A 7,680-nucleotide genomic window follows, 5' to 3' on the forward strand; every position below is an offset into this window, starting at 1 on the left:
ATCTTAGTGATGGTAAATAATGCTGCAGTAAACATAGTTGTGCTAATAGCTTTAGTGTGGTCTTGTTTGTGATCATCTGGGTAAATGCACAAAAGTGGGATTCCTGGGTCATAGGGGAGCTCTATGTGGAATCTTTTGAGGAACCTCCATAGTACTTTCCAAAGGGTTGAATAAGTTTACACTCCCACCAAGAATGCAGTACAGTTCTCTTGTGGCTACATCCCCTCCAGCATCTGTTGTTGTAAAAGTATGGAATGGTTCAGGAATTTGTCTGTCATCCTTTCTCAGGGGCCATTCTAATCTTCTCTGTATTGTTCCAATGTTAGAGTACTTGATGCTGAATTGAGCATAGAACATTTTTTATATATAAAGTGTAATTGATTTTCTTAAACTAGACAATTCAACAAAAAGTAAGCTCAAAAGAATTGCCATGAAATTTTAGAACCATGTACTTCTTACATAAGCACACATTTAAGAATAAAGACTGACATGTCAAAAACAAAATAATTCCAGATATTTGTTTTTCAAGAGATGTGTAAGAGGAGGAATTCAATTATTTTATACAAGGCACCTGTCATAATGAACACTGAAGCAAGTGTTAAGGTTTTTTTTAAGTTTTAATGTTTTAAACATATTTAATTTTGGGAATTTGCTTATATATACCAAAACTAGGACTGTTTGGCAGGACATAATTTTTTTTTTTGGGGGGGGAGTCTGGGAGTGGGGCCTGAACTCTGGGACTGGGCGCTGTCCCTCAGCTATTCAGCTCAAAGCTACTGGTCTACCACTTGAACCAACGTGCCAGTTCCAACTTTTTTCTTTTTGCTTATGTGGTGCTGAGGAATCGAACCCAGGGCTTCATGCATGCAAGGCAAGCACTCTACCACTGAGCTACCTACCCAGCCCCAGGTCATAAAACTTTTTGATAAAGTATTTAAGATTTATGGTAGCAGACATATGCTACTAAGTATGTACATTTCAGAGTTTATAGAAATTTTACTAATGAGAAGTTGCAAAGTCTTTGTGTAAAGGAGCAGAATAAAGAGTTAAGACTTTTAACTACATAGTTTCTATTAAAAATATAGGGCTTCCTTATTTTATATGTTAGTGAGGAACAAATGATGATATAAGCCATATACAAATGATGAGATGAGCCATAAATAGTAATCTTAATGGGTAACTTTAAAGACTGCTCATAGCCTATAAAACTCTTGTTGAACATCATAATCTTAGGCAGTTTTAAATGTACAGAAATATGAGAAAATAGTAAAATCTAATACATAGTACCCTTCAAATACTGAAAACACTGGTAATTGTTTTGTTTTTCATTTTATTAATCATTAATATTTAATTATTGGTTTTTCTTATTTGTAGCATTGTTTTCCTTGTTGTAATATAATACAACTTTTTGTAAGTCATCATTATGAAGTACTTGGAGAAGGTTACTGGGATGGCCAAACCATTTTTTAAGGTGCATGTGAATTTACGAAGAGGAAAATTAAGAACAAAATATTTATTTAAAAAGTTATCAAGTAGAGTCTGAATCAGGAATGTTGATAAATGTCCACACCTAAAATCTTACCCAGAGGCTGAAGTAGTGATTTTAAAGAATTGAGGCCACAAAAGTCAGAGACTGTGTTTAGTTTTGTTTCATATTTTGATTTTGCTGGTAATGGGACTTGAACTCTGTTTCCTAGGTGCTGTCCCTCAGTTCAAAGCTAGTGCTACCACTTGAGCCACAACACCACTTCCATCTTTTTCTGCTTATGTGGTGCTGAGAAATCAAATCTAGGGCCTCATGCATGCAAGGCAAGCACTCTAACACTGAGCCACCTTCCAAGCACCTGACAGAATGTTTTTTAAAAAATCAATTATCCAACATTTGCTTTCTGCTTTGGGTTATGTTATTAAATATATGAATACCTTTTTATATCATTGTGAATTGTCATACTTCTGAATTTATAATAACTTCAACCACTTTATCCTTTTCAAAGTCATGAAATAGCTCAGAGTTTGCTTCCATGAAGATTGTTTTTGCATTTAAAATTTCTCCTGAGACATTTTTATTTTTAACAAAATAACTTTATATTTCATTTTGATGGGTTATCATACATCAAATACCTTCAAATGTATATGTAGAGTCTAAAGACAGCAGTATGAATATTCTCATACTGCTCTTGTTTATCTGTTATGCACTTTCAGTATTGTGATATTTCTCTTTCCCTTTCACTCTCCCATTTCCTCTCTTTCTCTTTCATGCTCCATGTCTGCTGCTCTTCTATGGTGAAAACTTTAAAAACTTGAAAAAGGAAATCAACACAGAACTTAGAAAATGGGAAAAACTCCCATGCTCCTGGATTGGAAAGATTAACATCGTGAAAATGGCAATATTTCCCAAGGCTATCTACAAATTTAATGCGATACCTATCAAAATTCCAACCTCATTCTTCAAGGAAATAGAAGAGGCAATCCAAAAATTCATATGGAACAATAAAAGACCCCGAATAACAAAAACGCTCCTCAATGGAAAGAACACTGCTGGAGGAATATCAATACCAAATTTCAAACTCTACTATAAAGCCATAGTAATCAAAATAGCTTGGTACTGGCACAAGAACAGACTTCAGGACCAATGGCATAGAATTGAAAACCCAGAAATGAACCTAAAGACCTATAGTCATCTAATCTTTCATAAGGGAGCTAAAAAAATAGAAGGGAAGAAAGACAGCCTCTTCAGTAAATGGTGCTGGCAAAATTGCTTAACTACTTGTAGAAAACTAAAGCTAGATCCTTATATATCACCCTGCACCAGAATCAACTCCAAATGGATCCAAGACCTCGGAGTCAAAGCAGACACTCTGAAAACATTACAGGATGGAATAGGAGAAACCCTAGGTCTCCTTGGCTCAGGCCGAAATTTTCTGAATAGAGACCCGGAAACACAACAAATCAATGAAAGGTTGGACAAATGGGATTGTATGAAGTTGCAGAGCTTCTTCATGGCAAAGGACATAGCTAGCAAGATCAATAGAAAGCCCACGGATTGGGAGAAGATCTTCACTAGCCATACAACGGACAAGGGTCTCATATCTAAAATATACTTGGAACTCAAAAAATTAAATCCCCCAACAATAAATTCTCAAAGAAACAGCTGCCCAATAAATAAGTAGGCTAATGACTTAAAGAGAAACTTCTCTGAAGAAGAAAGAAAGATGGCCAATAGACACATGAAAAAATGCTCAACCTCCCTAACCATAAAAAAATGCAAATCAAAACAACATTGTGATATCACCTCACCCTAGTATGTCCCTCCCCTACAGTATAACCCCTGCTTTCACTATATTTGATGTCGGTATAATTTGTGGAGGGGAAGTGGAAAAACAAGTCGTTTAAATAAGGATACAGGTGGACCTGTTGCAACAATGAGAAGTACAAGTTGTCATGTCAAAATCAACTTTACAACTTGGGGGAGGGGAGGGGTGGGAGGAAAGATGGGAAGGGATAGGAAGGGTAAACAAAGGAGGAGGCTACAATGCTTGATAAGAAATGTACTCACCGTCTTGCCCATGTAATTATAAACCCTCTGTACAGTATTTTCACAATAAAAAAAAAAAGAATTTCTGCTGGTCTACTATTATCCTTCAGAATCCACTGGTTTTGTGGGAACATGATAGCGACCATCAGTTACCCTTGCATTCTTTAAGAGTTATAACAGTGACGTGATGTTATTCATTTCTATTCTAAATGGCAAAACAACAGATCTAGGAATTCCTTTTCACTTTTACTACTCTTATAAATTTTATCTCATAGGAATCATTGAAATGGATAGGATACTTTTAACCTCTGACCTAAAAGTTCATTTTCTTTTTTTCTTTTACAAACGACCTTTTTCTTTTATTATAAGCAAATACATGTAATGACAACAATGCTTTCCTGTGGAAAGTAGACCGAATATATTCAGGGATGAAAAACAAGGTAATGGGGGAAGTGATTACAAAGGATGCCCATCATAGAGCACGGAACCTCAGAGCAGTTTATCATGTACACTTTGTGAGAATGACAATGTGCTGGGAACTATAGATTAAATCATTGAACAACTGATATAAATATATACACATATATTTATATATGTATATTTATTTTTAAATGCATATGTGTTATATGCCCTTATATATGTATACATGCATGTTACTATACACAAAGATACATACATACACACATGTACACATGCACACATGGAGACTAGTGCTCTACCACTGGAGCCAAAGCACCACTTCCAGCTTTTTCTGTTTATGTGGTGCTGAAGAATTGAAGCCAGGCCTCATGCATGCAAAGCAAGAACTCTACCACTGAGCCATCTTCCCAGCATCTCCTCTTATCTCTTCAAATGGGTAGGTTTTGACACATTCGACTTTCAAAATGCAGTACAAGTGATAGCAAGTCAATCGGAAATCTCAGTAAGTAAACGTCATATGGCGTCTCCTTGCTCCCCAGGGAATGCTAGTTCTTCTAGACACTCTCAAAAACCAAAGTAGCAGGAAAATACCCTGGTACAGAATAAAGTTATAAGGCTTTAAATGGCATTCTTCCTTGAGTTCTTTTCCAACAGCCAGCATCAATTCTTAAGCAGATGAGTGAGTCCTCAGAAGATTGGAGCTCAGGTCAACATTTAACAAACTCATGTGAAAAGTCCTATGTGAGAAATACTGACTGAGGTCTTGCTGATTTCATGGTCAAGAAAATAAGACAAAAAGAAAGTATTTTAATGTATTAAAATTTGAGAATAATTTGTAACCTGTCAATAAATGTGTAGAACAAAATTATACCAAAATGACAAAAAATGATGTGCATGTGAATTACGTGCTCTTGGACTTGGCGAGTGATCTTAGGTGTGTCTACACAAGTAGAATCAGCACAAATCAATCAGCATTTCTTCATTTAAGATACAAGGAAAGGATACAGGTTGACCCATTGCAACAATGAGATGTACAAGACACTCTATCGGGGGAGGGGTTTGGAGGGAAGAGTTGGGAGGCGTGAAGGGAAGGGATGGTAGGGGAAAAACCAAGGAGGGGGTAAAAATGCTCAATAAGAAATGTACTCATTACCTTACATATGTAACTGTAAACACTCTGCACAGGACATTTACAATAAAAATATGTATTAAAAACATACAAGGAAAACTTCTGTACTTATCGGAAGTTGTATTTGTCACTCAATATCAGTAAGGTATCAGTTTTATGATCATAGGCATATTAAAATTCTGGATGCTCAAATTCTCTACATAAGCACAGTCTATTATTTACATTAGAATCTGCCCACATCCTAGTGCAGTGTAATTGCAATGAAAATTTTTACTACATTCTATATTTTTAATAAAAATAAAATCATATGCACTATCAACTGATGCAAATTTTTTCAGATAATTTTTTAGTGTGAAAATACTGTAAACAGAGGATACAATTACATGGGCAAGGAAATGAGTATATTTCTTACCAAGCATTTTTGCCACCTCCTTTGTTTCCCCTTCCCATCCCTTCCCTTCTCACCACCCGGTCCCTCTCCTCTTTAATCGCCCCCCCCCCCAGCCAAAGTTGTAAAGTTCGTTTTTCCATATAAAGTCTTGTACATCTCATTGTTGCAACACGTCCACCTGTATCCATATATAAACAATTTGTTATTCCCTTTCGCCTCCACAAATTATATTAACATAAATTACAGTGAAAGCAGGGGTTATACCTTGGGGAAGGGACATAAAATGCAAGAAACAAATCATCTTATAAATATGTTAGAAACAATAATAAGAAAAAAAAAACCATTTGTATCCTTACCTTAGGGTTCATTTCATCAAACATCTACTTATCTGAACGTTTCTGCTGTCTCAGACATATACTAGGGATTGCAAGTAAGGGAAACCATGAGAACTATGTTTCTTTGGGTCTGTCTTGCTTTACTTAATATATTTTTTCCAATTCTTCCCATTTCCTAACAAATGGAGCAATGTCATTCTTTCTGATGGAGGCATAGAATTCCATTGTGTATATATACCACATTTTCTTGATCCATTCATCTACTGAGGGGCATCTGTGTTGGTTCCATATCTTAGCCATGGTAAATAATGCTGCAATAAACATGGTTGTACTGGTAGCTTTAGTAAGGTCTTATTTGTGATCATTTGGGTAAAAGCCCAAAAGTGGGATTGCTGGGTCATTGGACAGCTCTATGTGGCGTCTTTGAGGTACATCCATACTAATTTCAAAAGTGGTTGAACAAGTTTACACTCCTACCAACAATGCAGTAAGGTTCCCTTCTGTCCACATCCCCTCCAGCATCTTTTGCAATTATATTTCTTGATTTAGCCATTGAAACTGGGGTGAGGTGATATCACAATGTTGTTTTAATTTGTATTTCTCTTATGGCTAGGGAGGTTGAGCATTTCCTCATGTATCTATTGCCCTTCCTTCTTTCCTCTTCAGTGGGCCTTTAGCCCACTTATTTATTGCCTAGTTGTTTCATTGAAAATTTGTTGTTGGGGAATTTAATTTTTTGAGTTCCAGGTATAGTTTAGATATGAGACCCTTGATCTTGCTAGCTATGTGTTAGCCATGCAGAAGTTCTGCAATTCCATGCAATCCCATTTTTCCAACCTTTATTTGATTTGTTGTGTTTCCAGATCTCTATTAAGAAAATATTGACCTGTGAAAAGGAGACCTAGGGTTTCTCTAATTCCATCCTTTAAAGATTTCAGAGTGTCTGCTTTGACTCCGAGGTATCTGATCAATTTGGAGATGATTCTGGTGCAGGGTGATATATAAAGATCCATCTTTAGTTTTCTACAAATGATTAACCAATTTTTCCAGCACTATTTACTGAAGAGGGTGTCTTTCTTCCATTATAGTTTTTAGCTCCCTTATTGAAGATTACATTGCTATAGGTCTGTGGGTTCATTTCTGGGTTTTCAATTCTATTCTAGGTATATTTTAGATATGAGACCCTTGTCCATTGTATGGCTAGTGAAGATCTCCCAATGCGTGGTCTTTCTGTTGATCTTGTTAGCTATACCCTTTGCCATGAAGAAGCTCAGCAATTTCATGCAATCCCATTTGTCCAACCCCTCTTTGATTTGTTGTGTTTCTAGGTTTCTATTAAGAAATTTTAGGCCTGTACCAAGGAGACCTATGATTTCTCCTATTCCATCCTGTAATGTTTTCAGAATGTCTGCTTTGACTCTGAGGTCTTTGATCCATTTGGAGTTGATTCTGGTACAGGGTGTTATATAAGGATCGAGCTTTAGTTTTCTACAAGTAGTTAACCAGATTTGCCAGCACCATTTACTGAAGAGGCTGTCTTTCCTCTATTCTAATTTTTTAACTCCCTTATCAAAGATTAGATGGCTTATATGTCTGTAGGTTCCTTTCTGGGTTTTCAGCTCTATTCCATTGGTGCTGAGGTCTGTTCTTGTGCACGTACCAAGCTGTTTTGATTACTATGGATTTATAGTAGAGTTTGAAATTTGGTATTGATATTCCTCCAGCACTGTTCTTTCTGTTAAGGATTGTTTTTGCTATTTGGGGCCTCTAATAGTTCCATGTAAATTTTTGGATTGCCTCTTCTTTTTCCTTGAAGAATGCCGTGGGAATATTGAAAGGCATCACATTGAATTAGTAGATAGCCTTGGGG

The 7,680-nt window shown here is 36.2% G+C and overlaps 1 non-coding gene across 1 annotated transcript; it reads right to left on the minus strand.

Moving 5' to 3' along the window:
• Nucleotides 1-243: 243 nt before the first annotated feature.
• LOC122102898 lies at nucleotides 244-346 on the minus strand. Its single transcript, XR_006146628.1, has one exon. It is a non-coding gene; the product is annotated as a U6 spliceosomal RNA (small nuclear RNA).
• Nucleotides 347-7,680: the final 7,334 nt, after the last annotated feature.

The sequence above is a fragment of the Dipodomys spectabilis genome, unplaced genomic scaffold (genome assembly GCF_019054845.1).
Source record: "Dipodomys spectabilis isolate Male_0828 unplaced genomic scaffold, ASM1905484v1 ptg000934l, whole genome shotgun sequence".
In the NCBI taxonomy this organism is placed as follows: Eukaryota; Metazoa; Chordata; class Mammalia; order Rodentia; family Heteromyidae; genus Dipodomys; species Dipodomys spectabilis.